The sequence below is a fragment of the Cnephaeus nilssonii genome, assembly GCF_951640355.1.
Source record: "Cnephaeus nilssonii genome assembly, chromosome: 18".
Taxonomy (NCBI): Eukaryota; Metazoa; Chordata; class Mammalia; order Chiroptera; family Vespertilionidae; genus Cnephaeus; species Cnephaeus nilssonii.
Window position 1 is genome coordinate 38299295 of NC_137089.1, and position 16434 is coordinate 38315728.

The 16434-nt window shown below is 42.1% G+C and overlaps 1 protein-coding gene across 3 annotated transcripts in view; it reads left to right on the forward strand.

Moving 5' to 3' along the window:
• The first annotated feature begins 7720 nt into the window (after positions 1–7720).
• SULF1 (sulfatase 1) overlaps positions 7721–16434 on the forward strand; it is a 168015-nt gene continuing 159301 nt past the window's right edge. For all 3 annotated transcript variants that reach the window (XM_079796252.1, XM_079796257.1, XM_079796258.1), the window contains exon 1: positions 7721–8032. The gene's annotated coding sequence lies outside the window, so the exon portion shown is untranslated. The remainder of the gene's footprint in view (positions 8033–16434) is intronic.

A 16434-nucleotide genomic window follows, 5' to 3' on the forward strand; every position in this document is an offset into this window, starting at 1 on the left:
CTTCAAGCTAACCACTTAATCTCCTTAGACAAACTGAGCTATGTTGTTCAAGCAGTACTTGGAAATTTTACCAAGACAAGCAACCCACTAGCATTGGAATCTTTTTATTGAAGATCTGTTATCGAAGAAAGAGCATCCAGCCTAAGATAAGAGCTTAAGAGTTTATTTGAGCCAAACTGACAACAATTGCCGGGAAGCAAGATCTCAACAGATTTACAAAATGCTCGGGAGAATGGCAGTCTGTAGCCCATTTTATGTATCAAAGTAGGAGACGTGAAGATGGTTACATGGTAGATGAGGGAGGCAGAAGAAAGCAAAGCCGGAAAATCTCTGGGATTGGACAAAAAGCAAAACGAAGAGGCAATTACTTCTTTTACATCGATGGGTATAGAGTAGTTAATCATTCACATTTCCTGCACATAGAGATGGAATTCAGGGAACCAGGTAACAATGAGGGTTTCTGTGATCTCCTCACCTGCTCTGGTAGGAGATCTGGTCTGGAAAAGGAGATTACTCTTAACATTTCAAAGATATGTTATCTTAGATGCACAAAGACATGAGGTAATTTCAAAGGTAAAGAAGTCACAGGCCTAGGACGTGACTACCTACTATGCCTGGCTTTTAGTTAGACATTTTTACATTCACAGCAACCTGGGAAATTACTTTGGTCTCTGAGTTTGTAAGGCCCACCACCCAGACCATCCTTGAGTTTGTCAGGGTCAATATGTGGCCCCTCTTTAGTCCACACTATTATGTAAATGCACTGTGCAAAGCCCTAAAGAGAAGGGATGAATAAGACACAGTTTTCACTTCCAAAGAATTTGTTATTTTTAAATTAATAGCTTGGGGACCTATGAGAAAAAAACTCTTCCCCCTTTTTTTCTCTAACAACAGTTATTTATTTTTATTTTATGGAATTACTTTTGCCCTATGCATCTATTATCTTATTGTTTTCTATTGTATTGGTTCAGTGATTACTATTTTGCCACTAAATTATTTCACTTCAATTTGTTTGAGGCTCAGCTTTACACTTTAAAGTTTTCAAATAAATATCAGAAAAGCAATGAACTCTACTTTTTAAAATATGATCCTGGTTTAGGGCCAACATGCCTGTATTAATTTTCTAGACATTAGAATTGACTAGAAATAAGTCCTAAGTCCCAATTGTCCTATGGCTCTAGCAAGGAAAAATTTCAATTCAGGGTCTGATGTCCATTTCTTCCAAAATCAATATAACATTAATCTCATTGACATATCTCCAACTCTCTAATCCTGTATATTGGAAACACACACACACACACACACACACACACACACACACACACACACAAACACACACACACATGAAAGTAGGAAATGAGGATGATGTGTTCCATAGGATCTATCTCGCTTTTTACAATATAACATGGCCACAAGAAAAATAATTTTCTCTAATAATTATTAAGTAAAGCTCTGTTCCATTTATAATTATATCTACCTAACAACTCTCATGTCTTTAAACACTCTGGTAGCTTAAAGAAGAAATGCTGCATAACTAAAGGTATTTTATGCATATGAATTCACTGTAACTTCTCAAATTATGTAATGTAACACCAATAAAACATAAGTACTCCAGTTTAAGAAAATCTTTGCATTTTTTAATTTTGTTTCTAATAAAAGTGCATGTTACTATGGAGAGAAAAACATGTGAACAAATAGTTTGAATCATGGGATTTATTCCCTATTCCAAGGATTTAGACATTCCTTATCCTTCCCAAGCCTCGCTTTTCTTAAATCTAAAATAGGGATTAGATTTTTAGGGCGGGGTTGGGGGGCTTTCCTTTACCCTCCAAGGTACTTTCGGCTGGTCAAATAATTAAATTTACATTTAACAGATTCACAATAGAAAAGCATCAAATCTAATTGCATACATGCATATGGGAACCCTACATACATAAGCAAGTTAGAGACCCCACATACATGAAAGAGCCAGAGACAGAAAAGGAGAATGAGGTATATAGGGCATTCGGAGCCAAGGATGAGGTAAGGCCCCTTGGGGCTTCAGAGGGGAGGAAGGTCATTCTCAGGATGGTAAGAGCAGATGTTCAGTAATTAGAAGTTTGCCCTGCCCTTTAGATAGGTCATAAAAAAGTTATTTCTGATAATAACTCTTATGGGCAAGGCCCCTAATTTGAATTCTTTAAGGGACAGGTAAAAGTTTCTCTTGAGCCCACAGGGTCTTTATTGCCTTCAATCAAAATAATCCAATGTCCAAGTGGTACATCTTGGGGAGGCAAGTTCTGAGCCCCTTTAATTTTGTCTATTATTCCTTCCAAAAGCAAAATTCTTCTGTACTCCCTGGACATAAGTGATGCCCATCCCTGAATACAGTTTTCTACCTTTTTTTCATACCACTTACCTTTTTTTTTTTTTTACACTGGGAAATATACGTATTAAAATGAAAGATAATTATCTGTATTTGACTCATTAGGTTTAATATATATTCCACCTCAAACATCTGCAATCCCACCTCCAGGGAGACCAAACAACATCCAGTTCTTACTACCAAAATTCACATTTTTCTCTTACTTGCTATCCATACTTCCTAATACTATGTCTCATAAATTTAATTATCTGCTCAAATGAGGACTAATACCCAAGGCCCCAAACATTGATTTCCACAAATATATATTTTAAATAGGTTTTTAAAAATGTTGCTACTTTGTTGCCATATTCTATTGGATCTACTACCTTCTATGAAATTACCCTCTTTATGGGTCACTGTTTTATTCTAAGTGCTTTAGCACGCCACGCCACCCTTCTAACGTTTACAGAGCAGCTACTCATGACTTTCCAGCGTTCGTAGGCTTGTGCTTCCTGGAGGAACATCACCTCAGTGATAAAGCCATGCATCTGGCATAATGGCCACCACTGGCTCCAGTGTCACTTCCCGGGTAGCTGATTCAGTCATCAAAAGCATCAGCAAATCTAATGCTTGTCCCATCGCATGTGACTTCATCTAACAAGCAGTAATTTAGCCTCTCTTTTTCAGAAGGATGTGGTTCAATATGAGCAAAGGCCGTAGAGTTTAGTGGAAGGACACTAAGTAAATGTGAGTGATTTAGAAGTGCATGATATTCCAAATGACAAGATTTGTTGTCATTTGGAATATATGATATGAATAGCAATGGACTAATTGTTATAGATATTTTTAGCATCGTAGGATTTTAGATGACACTTGCCATTTGTTTTGAAGGGGAAAAAAAATCGAAGGGAGTGTTACCATCAAAGAATTCATCTGTATAAGAAGCCTCAGATTCCCATAGTCTAGCAGAAAAAACACTGGTGATCAGAACTTGTCCTTGACTAATACTTACATCACAGATGACTTCAGGGTCAACCTCGGACACAGTTTTGTTTTTTGTTTTATATATATTGATTATATATATAATTGATTATATATATATATGTGTGTGTGTGTATATATATATATATATACACACACACACACATATATATATAATCAATTATATATATATGTGTGTGTGTATATATATATATATACATATATATATATATATATATATATATATATATATATATATATAGTTGATTTCAGAGAGAAAGGGAGAGGGAAACAGAGATATAAACATCAACAATGAGCCCTAACCGGTTTGGCTCAGTAGATAGAGCGTCGGCCTGCGGACTGCAGGGTCCCAGGTTCGATTCCAGTCAAGGGCATGTACCTTGGTTGCGGGCACATCCCCAGTGGGGGTTGTGCAGGAGGCAGCTGATCGATGTTTCTCTCCCATTGATGTTTCTAATTCTCTATCCCTCTCCCTCCCTCTCTGTAAAAATCAACAAAATATATATTTTTTAAAAAGAAACATCAATGATGAGAGAGAACTATTGATTGGCTGCCTCCTGCAAGCCCCCTACTGAGGATCGAACCCGCAACCCCGGCATGTACCCTTGACCAGAATCGAACCCAGGACTCTTCAGTCCACAGTCCAACGCTCTATCCATGAGCAAAACCAGCTAGGGCTCGGACACACTTTTAAGAATAAAGCATTTCACCAGAATTAGGAGAATCTTATTCTCCAGTATTTTTTGTATGTCCCAACAGGTGTTGGAAAACTGGTGGCAGCAGCAGTAACATAAAAAAGGAGAAATCTTGTGTGACCATTTGATCTTAGTGTATCCACGATGAAACACGGCCATCACAAAGATGGGCTTCTAAACTGTCAATACCTTCTCAATTCTTGAAAGAGATGGTTTGCCTCAAAATAACACTGAATACAATTGAGTTGTGTCCAAATTAAAGTCAGCACAAATTGTAAGAGCCCGTGGCTTGCTGAGTTCTCACAATTCCAACCATTTACTGAACTCCCCCCACCCCCCTACAGCAGATCCTTCCCTCGTCACACTAACTTCTGGGGACTCAGCAGCATCACCTGCCCACAGACAGCCCCTTGGCACAGGCTGCCTGTGACCGTCAGGATGCTGCAGACCCAGGTTGCCTCCCTCCCACCCAGTGAATGGAGTGCTCTCAGCCTCGCTGATCATTTGTTTACTGCGCTAAGTCAGGATTCTTGGCCAACCGGCAGCCCAAGGGGGAACCACGGTGTCTTAAGTGCATTAAATCTTCGTATTAGCCCCCTGGCTTGGTCAACCTTTATGTTGGCTTTGTTCTCTTTTTTTGAAGCATGACAAACAAGTGGTTTTTCTTTTTCACTTTAATGATTCTTTAAACAAAAAGGGGTAGTTTAGGGCTTTCTCCGAGGCTGATAGGTGTGTCTGTTTAATGAGGTTTTTATTGTACTGTATTGGCTTCCCTGAAAAGAAATTACGAGCAGCAAACAGCTGATAATAGAACAAGACTGGAAGAAACAATAACCAAGAGGAGGGAAATTAGTGTGGCAGCAGATGCAGGCGGTGCAGTTTGGGGATTAAATGCCACTTGCATTCTCCCTCGGCCACCACTGTCCTAGTAATAAAGTGGATGTGGGTACTTCTGTGCCAGTTATGTGTGCGCAAAAGATATGGCTATAGATACAGACCCAGCTCAACTGCCATCTGTGGAGGAAGAAGGGTGGTGAGCTCAGCCTAGACAAAGATGAGTGAAACTCAGAGTGCGGGTTTACAAGGGCTGGTCGGTTACCATGGAAACTAATTGGCGCTAATAAGTAAAGGGACATTTTAACTGTGGGAACAGAATAGGAGGGCCTATTTTTCAATATCACCGTTACCTACAATTAATTTTTTTTCATTTTCACAATTATCTTTACTTAATTCCTATGAAGAAGCTTTTCCCTCCGCACACAGCCTCACCCCCATCAACAAACATTACATTCAAATGCTGCATATCGCCTTTTAAAATGTGCTGTATTTCAGGTTTAGATCTTTCAAGACAGAATCAATTTCACTTTTTTTTCCCCCTTAAAAAATAAACTGTTTGCAGATGGCAAGGAGAAAGGAAGGGAGGGAATGGAAAGTTCTTAACTTCTAAACTGACACTGCTGAGCCCTGAAGCTGACTGCAGGGAGAGGGAAGCTGGGACCTTATCCTACAGCACCAGCTTCAGGTTTTTCTTTGAGTTGATTTTCCCTAACAAAAGCATTTCAGAACATCAACCAAACACACACACACACACACACACACACACACACACACACACACATACACGCTAAAAAAAGTCTTATGGACTTATTTTACAAAGGTGATGTTTACAGACACTTGCAGGGAGCAAGAATTAAGATCATAGCAAATGGGCAGTAGCCATTGCTCAACTTGTACTTTTCTTAAAGGAAGTTCTAAGTAGAACAAATAGCTGAAGTTCGCAAAGAGAAGTCGTGACTGAGATTTAATGAAAAGGTTGACAACTAAGTTAGAAGCAAAGTGTGTTAAAAAAGCACTTTCAACAACAATATGGGTCAGAGCCGGGGACACTTGGGAAATGTCTTTAAAAAGGTGTGTTACAAGCACAGGGTTGATAAAACACCTTCACAGTTTCTTAGGTTTTACTTTTGTAAGTTAATTTCCAGTTTAAGAGAATGCAAACTACGTTAATAATGTCTCCGGGGTCTTCAAAATCTATGCAGTTGAGGTAGTCCAGATTTCCAGACGTGAGTCTGGTTGGATTAACAAATATATATATATATTTTTTTTAAATGAAAAAAAATTGCCTTACAATAATTGGCACAATTAAAAATTTTATGGTGCCCAAGGGAAGTTTTAGCCTGTGGTGCCCTTCTCCATTGCTGAATATCTCTGTGTTGATTACGTATCTGGATTTAGCTGATTAGTTGTAGTGGTTTAGTGAATATACTATATATTGTGAAACGGACACCTCATAATCACTTCTGGGAAGAAACTGAGCAAATGAATCAGTACTTCAGCCTCTAGTTCTGTTTTTCTCTCCTTCCCGACAGCCCAGTGATAGGAAAAATTCACTATCTGAAAATGATGGTTCTCTAATCTTGTGCTTCAGAAAATTGTACCAGGAGTCATTTTTAAGTATCGTAACATAATATCCCACAAAAATTCCTGAAAAAAAAACAACAACATGCTAGTCAAGTCAGTTTTGCTAGCTGTTGAAATGCTTGTTTGTGATACTGGCACTCTGAGTATTTGATAGCTATCTATTTATAGTTTAGATTTTAATGCTTTAAGCATGTTTAAAATTGGGGGGGGGGGGGCATTTATTCCAGTAGTCCCCCTCACATTTCAAACAAATTCAAAATTTAAAATGTTGGCTTCCCACACACACTGTCAGGGAGTTGATAATATTTCAAATTCCTGGTTTTCAAAATTTCTTAGAGGTCTTGATTAACTTTTTTAAAAGGTGAGATTTGCAGCAATGAGATTATTTTCAGATATCGCCTAAAAGCGGTGTAACAAGTATAGCCATTTTCTAGTTCAGACTGCTATCAGAGTAATTAGTTCTATAAAACAGTTTAGAGAAAAGAAGAAAGGAAGGAAGGAAGAAACGCACGGTAAGAAGGAGGTATTGAAATGACCCAAAATGGAAACCATTTCAAAGCAAAATTGTTAATGAGCTGTTGGAGCGATATGGACGTTATAAGTGCAATTAACTAGAAGCCCATAAAAATAATCAATGACAGAGAGCAGCTCTCCGGGACCGAGGGCTTTTACAAAGCCACGTCTGTGGACGCGGCAAGCGATGCAGTGAAAGCCACCGCTACCCACGGGCGCGCGTGCGCCTTTCCGCGCGTGGAAACCAAAATGAATTTCACGGACTCTTCCTGAAGTTGAGCCCGTGGCAAGCAGTGAAGAAGCCGTGTGTGGGGAACAGAGAAGTTTCTGCTCCAAGCTGCGCCCCCACCCGCTTCCTCCCAAGGAATGCTTGGAGGCAGCCACGATTTAATCGAGGGAAGGTAGGAGTTTAGGTTTCAAAATGTAGATAGATGTCACATTTCCGTGCCAGCCGCTCCTCCAGGAACGCTTTACCAGGATGTCAAGAGGAATCTGTCATTTCGGGGGCGAGGAGGAGGAGCTGGCCCCCACTTAGGTCGGCAGGAAAAGATTTTTTTTTAGGGTTTCTGGGCGTCCCACGGAGGGTCCCCCCCACGGTCCCCGGGGGAGCGCCAGGGAGTTGTGAAAAGTAACGCGCAACTGGCCACCGGGAGGACCCACTCCCTCCACCTTCTCGCTAGCACCTCCCACTTCTCTTTTTATAGCCGCCCTTTCTCCCAGCCGCTCTCAGGTTACCGGCCCGGGGGTTCTCAGACCTCCACCGGCAGCCCTGCCCGCGGCCTCCGTCGGTGAGAGGCCCCGGCCCCGGCAATGGGATTGGGCAGCCCGTCTTGACACACCACCGTGCTGAGTGCTCGCGGACGTGTTCCACCAGATGGTTGGGGTTAGTGTGTGTCATCACGTTCGAGTGGGGATTAGGAGCAGGAAGGCTGCCTTGCTGGAGCTGTGTGGTCTCCTCCGAGGGAGAGTTGCAGGCATCAGAACGACTTGGCTTGTGGAGCAGGAGGAGGGATTCGTTTTCCTGCAGCCCCAAGACAAGCAGGGTTTTTCCCCCCAGGTAAAGTCAAAGAATGCCTCTCTCTCTCTCTCTCTCTCTCTCTCTCTCTCTCTCTCTCTCTCTCTCTCTCTCTCTCGTTTGAATGGAATGCTAGCACAGCGCACTTGTCAAAGCCAGTTGTTCCTATCTTCTCAATGCTGCTATTGTGCGGCTGACAGATAGCAGGGAGCGTCGCTCGGGCTTGGCTGTCTTTGCAGAACTAACGCTCCTCCTGCCTTGCTCTCGAAGGTGCAGCGAAGGAGATGCCTGTTGGAGCCGGGCGTGCGCCCTTTACCGTCCTCGTTGCACACACCCAAAGGGGGAGCGATACCTGGCTCCCACGGGGTGGATGAGGCCAAGAAAGCGTCCGTGTTGGCTTTCAAAATGAAAAATTCACTTCCAAACTGTTGCATTTTACCGCTCCGTTTATAAAGGTTCTTGTCAGGGTCTATTACTGAGTGGCTGGTGGAGATGAAATGCTTTCTGAACTGGTTTTTGCCATGTTGCTGGTGTCTGATTTACGACGGGCCACAGTGTTGTTTAAACCATCCTGGGGATGGGGCTCTGAAGTTGGGAAACTCCTCCAGAGCAGCCGCAGCCCTCCGAGCAGCTGATAGAAGAGCTTTATTAAAACAAAAATGCTTAGAGCTAGAAGAGAAACAGAAAAGGAGGAAGTGGGAACATGCTCTTTAACTTAACCCTCAGCAGCTGCAGGGAGCAGTGGGCGGTAATTCATTTGCAGATCTGTTTGTGAAAGTTTTACAAGTCATTGAAAACTGCTGCAGCATCTCTGTAATGGATCACTAAAGCCACTACACTTATGGGTTTTAAACGGGCTATCTGAAGTGTTAATTAAATGTAAATAGATTTTTTTCTGGCTTAGTTATAAACAAGCGTGTTTTCTTTGTTTAAAAAAAAAAAAAGGTCTTCATTATAAATTAATCATTGGAAATGAATGGTCATCCCGAAGCTTGAGCAACAGATAATGAGTTTTCAACTTGTGTGTAACGTAACCGCTCTGCCCAAAGCACCCACCAAAATTAAATCGAACTGAAAACAACAGTGGGGTTTCTATACCATGCTTAGTCTGTGGTATAAAGAAGGCCTTTCGAATGGATGCCCTGTTTTCACAGGGATCAAAAACTGAATTTTCAGCGTTGAAATGTTTGATCGAGCTAGGGGAGCCGGCGAGGTACTCCTTTTGCGCCCTCGCAGACTTGCCTCGCTCATCAATATTCATGTCCCGGTGGTGGTGCTCAGGACGCTGGCTCCCAGCGGACTTGCACGTTGGGTGGAGAAACCCAACACCATTCTCGCCCGCCACAGGTGAAGAGGCTCAGGGAATAATACCGTGTGCGAGCTCTTCTGAAATGGGAGCTGCTTAACAGGTTGCATAACAGGATTTATGGCTCGTGCTTTGTGATTTTTATATTCATCTGGATAAAGATGCCCATAAAGTTACGTTTCAAGTTGCATTATGGACACTCTTTACAACCAGATAGTCGATGTGTTGAATTCCCTTCTTAAAAAGTTATGATTCCAACACTATTTTACTGCAGTGTTTGCTCGTGATTCAGAATGTGCTCTCGGATATGGTCTGAGCAGTTCAATGAGAAAATAGCCTCATAAATAACCAGGCGGTTACTAGGACTGGGCATTATCCGATTCCCAATATTACATAACCAAAATAGGACTAAGTTCGTAAGCTGGAGTCTTTTGGAATTCCAGTCATTCCATTTTGGCTTTACCGTGGAGCGGGGGTTTAGAAACTGGCCCATGCTGCCTCGGGGTTAGGACTGCACTCGGCCTGTGGCAGGTCCCGTGCTGACCAGTGATGCCATTTTTCACCATCGCAGGAATATTTCAGGAGAAAAAGTTCCTCCTCACAGAGGTGCTTCTCCATGAGGTGTGGTGTGATGGCATCTTACAAAGGCAAGTCACTGTTTGGCCACAATCATATGCTACTACTGTTGCAGACTGACCACCAGGCCACCTGCCCAGGGAGTCTGACAATATGGGACAATCACCAACCTTCCCACGCCCACCCCACCACCACCACCACCACCAAGTCAATTGTACGTAGGACTAGGCAAGATGGAAACAAGGGTCCAGCCAGTGTGGCTCAGTGGTTGAGCATCGGCCCATGCACCAAGAGGTCTCCGGTTCGACACTTAGGGCACATGCCTGGGTTGTGGGCTCATCCCCCGCAAGGGGCATGCAGGAGGCAGCCAATCAGAGTTCTCTCTCATCAATGTTTCTCTCTCTCCCTTTCTCTTCCTCTCTCTCTCTAAAAAAAAAAGTCAATAAAAATATGTTTCTTTTTAAAGATGGAAACAAGAAAGGAAGTGTTGAGAAATAATTAATTCACACCTCGAGAAGACCAAATTGTGTGTTAGTCCCCCTAATAGGAAGTCACTGAGCAAAACTTGAAAGGGTCTGCTTGAAAGACAGTGCCCACAGGGCAAGCCCAGTCTCTTGTCACATTCTGAATGGACTGTTGCAGATGGTACACATGCAGAGACATATTTATGGTGACTTCCGCATACCTCAGTTTGACATTTGGATTCTTTGTGACAGCACTTGGGCCCGTAGCACACATGAATTTCCCATCAGTATCCCAACAGCTGTAAAAGTGCTTGAGCACCAGGGGTCTCTGGCTCAGGGAGTGAAGAACTGGGGTGCGGATCTCAGTTTGCACTATGGATACGTCCCGCTATCCTGCCATGCAATAAGGGGACGCATCCTCAGGGTGAAACGCGATCTGAAAGCTGGATTCATTAATTTACAAAAATCCATGCTTATGGCGGGATGGAAAACGAGGGCACGTTCATCCAGGTAGTCAGTGAACGCAAGGTAAATTATGAGGAGGGACCTTCATCAAAGAACTAAAAGGGTCCTACTCTGTTTTTTCCCAAGGAAATTTATGTGACTTCAGGGACATTGTTGTGGTCATTGCCATTGTAGTAATGGAGACAAATGGCAACGGGTGACACTTTGCATGACTTTTCTTAAGTATATCTGTCTATCCACATGGGGATGGGTAGGAGCTTGGTTCGTTTGTGTTTTAGATTTTAAATGGTTTTATTTTTTCAAGATCCATGAAGTGGATTTCTGACACTGAGTACTGAGCTTTCCCCAACCACTGCCCCGTGGATGCGGCCAACCAATGGGTCAGGTGAAGACATCTGGTCTTTCTGGCCCTGTGCAATATTTTTGGATGGAGAGCATAAAGCAAATTTAAGGGGGTTAAAATTTTTAAGAAGGTTGTTTCTAAATAGATTCTTTTTTAAAATCATAATTATTGACTTTGAAGAAAAAGAGGCTCGTATATAAAATTAAGATTTTGGTCATATGGTACATTTACCTACTTTAGGTTAGATCCATGGCGAGGGGGTGCGGGGGTGGGGGGGAAGGGATTGGTATTTGAAAGAAGATTTTTTTTGGAAAAAGTTTGTCCTAAATATGTTTCCTATTTAAAATATTTTCAATTCTATCTCAATATGCTAGGAAGAAGAATTAGCCTGGTAGCTATTTTTTTTTCCTTCTCACCCCATAGCTAATCTGTCATCAGATTCTGCAAGTCCTTCCTTTCAAACGCCTCCACATCTGGCCCACAGCTACTGCTCCAGTGTGATGAGCGTATCGCACGTGGCTCATTACAACAACCTCCTAACTGGTCCACTGCCTCTTCTGTCCACCATGGCAGACTGCACTTCCACAAACACTGCTTCCCTCAAAGCTTTTCCCAGCTGAGAAGTCCCACATGGACCCTCGGTTTGAACTTCTCAGTCTGAGGGGCTGGCCCTCTGTTATTTGGCCCCACTTTCTGACCCTATCTCCCACCAAATTCCTATAGCAACAGCAGTCTACCCTTGCCTGCAACTGAAGTGGCCAGATCAACGTCCCCCCTTCCTGGTCTCTTCTCTAATCCCTAACCATTCCAGTTTTCTATCTGGTTATCTGCAAAATGAGAATTTATCATCATGTGCATGGTTTCTCCTAGTTCTATGTCACAAGACTGTGTGTAGAACATCCTCATCATGTCTACTAAGTCTATGTCCTACAAAGTTTCAGCTTAAATTCCACCTCCTCCAAGAAGCCTCCCCTGACTACTACATCTCCTGGTGATGTTTTCCTTAGCTTGAAGATGACCATTAGTTACCTATGATTTGCACTTAGCAAAATCACCCTGTTTTTAATCCTGCTTTCTACTTTGCCTTTTTATTCTTGACTCCTTAGATAGGGTGAAGTCTCCTAAAACATGGACTGGCCAGGTCCACTTTTGTGTCCAACACAAAAAACATTCATAAATATGTGTTGACAAGCTCACAGGGACATTCAAACATCCCAGGCACTTTCCCCTCTAGTTCCACCTACAAGAGGAAGACGGGGCGGGGGGGAGGGGGAGGGCAGGAATGATGAAACCTGAATGGTTATATTTTGGGGTAGCTTCGGAAAAATGCCTCTTAAGCAAAATATGATATTATTGCCCCAAATTAAGCATGTGTATCATATGAAAAACCCTTATCTACTTCAGTTTTCTATAACTATGGTAGAAATTATACCTATTAGCTGCCCTTCTGTGTTATAAAATTTCAAATATGATTTGGAAGCAGGAAGGTACAGTCTTTGGGTTGAGGCAGACTGGTGTTCTAATCCAGGCACCACCTCTCACTAGCTGTGTGGCTGTGGACCAGTGACTTCACCGCTCAGTCCTTAAAGTCTGCAAAGCGGAGATAAGAATACTTTCCTTGGGGATGTTATGCAGAAAACGCATTAAGCACCTGGCTCAGCTGCACGAGCAATAAATGGAAGAGAAAGAAGGCTGGTAGGTGCACATAGAGATACGGATCTAGGTTGCATGACTGTGTTCAACTTAGTATGTCAGTCATTAATTCTGTCTACTTATGGTGTGTCTTTAGCCATATCTTCTGCCACCAAAGGTGGGAGGATAGGAAAGAGAGAGTGAGAGAAAGGGAGAGAAAGAGAGAGAGAGAAGGAGGGAGCTGCTTTGGGCATTTAGGGATTTGGAGCAACCGAGTTAATGGATCTGTAGGGACAATGGTGACAGTTGAATACATGTTGCTGGGAGGAGCAGAGTCCTGGGTCCTGCATGAAAGGATGATAAAGAGCAGGCGCTGGGCCACAGTGCTGGGGAAACAAAGGACTGAGCGGTGGACCCCAGCGGGGGGTGGAATTTGCCGAAGGGTCATGTGCTCTTCTTCCTTCCTCCTGGCCCACTATTTAGAAACAAATAATAACTTGGCAAAACATTGAAGAGAGTCAGGTCAAGCTTCCAGAAGTAATTGGTAAAGCAAGTTACCACTTAGACAAAACAAAGGGGCTTGGACATTTGCCGTCCCTCACGTCCAAACCAAATGTAACAAAAAGCTGAAAGCAATCAGCTTGAGCTGGTCTGTTCCCAAACTCGGCATCCACCATCCACCATCCACCATCCACCATCCACCATGCCTTCAGTCCGCGGCCTTTCCCAACCAGGGCAGCTGGCTGAGAAGTCACCTAACAAAGCCTGAATGCCACTGAGCAAATGGGTCCTTGGACACTGGTCATTCAGTTTCAGTTTTCAGGACCTAGGGTTAGATCAAAGAATATTCTCTCTGATCCTGATCATCTGGTCTGCACCTGCCCCAGGCCCGAGAGAGGAAAGAAACGGAACTCCGCTAGGATGAAGGGCAAGGCAGTATTTCGGAAGATCCCTCCCTCTCCCCAGCAAACGTGTCTATAAACCTTTCAAAACAAAGCATAACAGTTCATGGCTTGAACTCATCTTCAGCTGTAGCATCTAAACTAGTTCCATTTGCCCTCAAAATTCGTGATCCATGTTCAATATGCATTAAAGCTTTGTTAATTAAAAAAAAAAATGTGGCTCTCCACTTTACCTTCAAAGGTAAATCCTTTTCCATTCTGGTTTTTAAAACTATACAGCTACCAATCAGTAGGAAACTATTTCTACATTTTCTAAAATGTGAATCTAGGGGACTTGGACATGTCACTGTTTAGCAGTAGTGGGTGACGTTGATATTAAACTGCAATGGTGAATAAATGAACAGTCACATCATGTTTCTGGGTAAGAAATCTTCATGAGAAAAGGTAGAATCTCCCAAAATTAATCTACGCCCATTCGTGTAATGCTAATCAAATCCTCACGCAAGGTTAGGTGGCTACGAGGGGGCAGAGTTTGGGAACCAGAAGAGCCCAGATGGCTCTGGTTAAGTTTCATCTGGATAATAAACCATGAGCAAGCCTAGACACCTTTGCAAGGGAAGAGTGCCATAGTAACAAGAGGGCTTGCTTTATCACATATCGGAGCATGTTATAAAAGTGTAGTTATTGAATTTTCTGTTCACTGGACGGCGATTTTCATTTACCTTTGTGTATTTTTGCTTTTGTTGTATTCTATTCAGTCTCACTTCCATCATTTGTTGGAATTGCCCATATCTTCAGTTTAGCTGCAAATTGCTGTTGCTAGATATGAGTTATGTTGCCACTGTTAACTGAAACCCCGAACCAGCCGTTTATTACTTTGTGCTACGGTTTTTCTCATCTGCAAAGAGGGCTACTAAACTACATGCAACTTGTCCACGCCATAGAATACAGAAAAGGCCTGGGACAGATTTGTCTCAAGAACTCAGGAAAATCCTTCTGAACCCATTTCCTTGATGAAAGAGGCCCAACATATACCAATGTAAGCATCATCCCATTTTCCTGAGCAATGACACAGCATTCCTAATAAACAAAATGGAAATCTGAATTACAGAGAGTTTTGTGTATTGTCCCATTTTGTAGTATGGCGGTGTAAGTCAGAGGCAACGCCTGCTACATTAATTTAAAATAAAACTGAAAGTTAGACCCTTATGAAATATCCCAGAGTCCTGGTGAGAAATGATTAATTGCATGCTGAGTGTGCTTTTATTGATAAGTTAATTTAGAAGTGTGCACCTGTGGATTTATCTTCAAGCTTGTATCACTAATAAGGCTTAACACCAAAATCACCTTTCTATAATATAACATGTCCTCTGAATAGACTTCCTGCCAGTTTAAAGCCTCCCCCTTGACCCTCACCTGCCAATAATTAATCTTCCCTTAAATAGAACGTCCTAGTAAACAGATGTGCTTGCTATTGCGTCCAGATATTTTGGAAATCTCAGCTTTTAACTTTCATGTAAAAGAAATGCATCCCAGAAAAGAGAGTCCCCTACAAATCATATGCTCCTTTTTTCCTCTTGAGAGCTTCATGCTGCTAAAAGAAAGGAAAGTGTTCTGAATTTAGCAGATGAAGAAAAGCACAGGCAGGTAATATGTTTTATTTGAGACACCTGGAGGCTTCACATGTGTTATCACCTTCTTTTTCATATATGACATCTATATTTAGTTAAAAGGACTTGGGGGGAATCTACTCAACAGCAAACAGCTTAAATTACTTTTTAGCAGCTGAGTTGATGCCCTAAGGAATAACCATAATGCACCTTCTAAATATAATCAGAGGCCAAAGGGACAGGCTTAAGAAAGCTCCATCAATGTGTTAATTCATTTATTCCATGTGGATTTGAGCGCTTCCTGTGTAGGTATTTCTGTCCTAGAGCAGAGAGGAATACAAGATAATATATGACACTCTCCTTGCCCTGAAAATATATCTAATTTAGCTGTGGGGGAAAGACATGAACACAAGACAATTCTTAGTAATCATGAAAAGGATTTTGTGGTTAAATATCAATTATTAGTACTAATTAAGTAAAAGGGATGTCAACAGAGCCCCCTATTGGAGGAGCTGGAACCTGAGCTGGGCAAGACTTTGCTCAATGTCCCTAAGCAGATGAATCAGAGCAGTGATTCATCTCCACCTATAAACTGTGTGCAGACAATGCGTTTACCCTCTTTTTCACTGTTTCCTTCCCTATAAGATGGATATGTGTTAATCACAAAAGGCTGAGATAATAAAATGAGATAATAAAAATAAGATGCTTAGTACAGAGCTTAGAACATAGTAAGCACTCAAATAGCTGTATTTTTTTTTTACAGGTAAAAAGAATGGGTGAGATAGGGCTTGGAGTTAAACTGAGTGTGACATTTTCAAATAAAGACACAGTATTTTTTAATCAGAGAATTGGCAGAGATGCAGTTTGGGAAGACAATGAAGGGAGGCACTGGGCAAAGAGGAGAAGGAGGAACGGTAGGAGGGTTGGGAGAAAAGAGTGATCAAGAAGACAGAAGAGAAAGGAAGAGGAGGAGAAAGAGTATGTCCTCTTGTTATCGGGAAGTTGATGTATCCCTTTCCCCAAAGAGTGTTGGGAGTGGAGTTCTTACAATATTTGGAGAGAAAGAATTTTCTGAGACTCGCATGGGAAGATGAGTGGTTTTTATTTGTGCAGAATTACATCTCTGTGTTTCTAAAGCCTCATTTC